Source organism: Solanum tuberosum, unplaced genomic scaffold (genome assembly GCF_000226075.1).
Source record: "Solanum tuberosum cultivar DM 1-3 516 R44 unplaced genomic scaffold, SolTub_3.0 scf00477, whole genome shotgun sequence".
Classification (NCBI taxonomy): Eukaryota; Viridiplantae; Streptophyta; class Magnoliopsida; order Solanales; family Solanaceae; genus Solanum; species Solanum tuberosum.
Window position 1 is genome coordinate 195,516 of NW_006239397.1, and position 1,694 is coordinate 197,209.

Genomic DNA, 1,694 nt, shown 5'->3' on the forward strand with positions numbered 1-1,694 from the left:
ATTACTTATCTCACTATATCAAAAAGATATTTTGAAATCTGATAATAAAACAAGAACTACTAACTACGGTAATCTAATTGTTTACGAAAATCCATGGCGAGACCATATGAGGCAAAAATCACGAAATTCCTAAAACTTATCAATTCAGAGCAATGATTACATTATGCCATTAGAATAAACACCTCAATCTTATCCATCATTAGCCAATAATGGCCTAACTCTTGTCTCCTCAAATTGTCAAAAGAACGTACTGCCAAATCCTAAATTCCAATTTCAACTTTGCCAAATTTCCCTTCCTAATTCAATTAAATTATATTTTAATAATTTGCATTCTATATTCTAACAATATGATTACAATAAATATGAAAGTTTGAGATTTCCTTACCGGCACTGTATTAGCTAAGTCGGTTCCATGCCTTCGACTCCACGCCTCCAGGTGAGTTTCTATTCTGTTCTTCTTTTCTTAATACTTGAGTATTAAAAACTGACAAGCCCTACTACTTATTCTAATATATATATATATAGGCCAAAAGACATAAGCTATTAAATAAATAATGGATTTAGCTCATTAGCTATCAATTAAATTTAATTATTTAAAATTATCCGTCAACTAAACAATAGTAATTAACAAATAGCTCATAAATTTCCAAACCAACTTCACCGACTAAATCTAAATGACTTGGGACAACTATTCAGAGGGGTAAAACGGTAATTTTACGAAAATTTCCAAAAATGACCTTACGGGTCGTTACAATGTGAGTGATCATATGAGAAATCAAATCCATTATGTTCTATATTACTTTCAAAATTCGATGTGGAATCACACAAAATACAACTACACATTATTGTTTTATATACAATCATGTCTTTCACACATTCGAAAAAATTATTAATTTGATTACCTATTTGAAAATGTAGACCAAAAGAATCTGCTAGTATTTTTTCAAGAGGAGCTTAGCTTATGTATATATTAATAATGTAAAAAAAAATTGTACGATCATGTCATATAATTTATCGTAACATGTATTTTATTTCATTTTCGAGATTAAAAGCCTCACTTGTTATAGTGGATCCTTCATTCCTGCATAGAAGAAAACTTAATATAGCAATTGATAATTGACTAAATAACCTATAAGCAGGGGCGGATCTTAGGAGAAACTGATAATCGAAATAAAGAGGTTAGGTGGTTGTCATCATTGTGTATATGGACTTACTAGCTTGGAAAATGACAATTATGTTACACTGTATTAAATTAAATTATTAAAATTAAAATTAAAATGAAGAGTATTAAATTTTATGAAGAGTTTTTTTTTAAAAAAAAAACAGAGAGAAGATTTTGAATTGTATGATACTAAATTAAGATTATGTAATAATGTATCATGATTTTCTTTAAACCTTGTAATTTTAAATAGTTTCAAATAGGATATTAAAATTTTAAATTAAGAAAAAAAAACCATATAAATTAGATTCAGGATTTTCACAAAAGGGAGTTTGAATAATAATAAAAATTTATAAGTTAGTCAATCTTAAATTTTGTGTTTAGGAAATTCAAAATTTATATATATCCAATAAAATAGAAGAAAAAAAAACACCTTATATATAGAGTATAATTATTTGTCAAGGAGATTCAAATAAATACTCTCTCGCCCTCCTAAATCCACTCCAACTATACATTTCTATACATACCTATACCT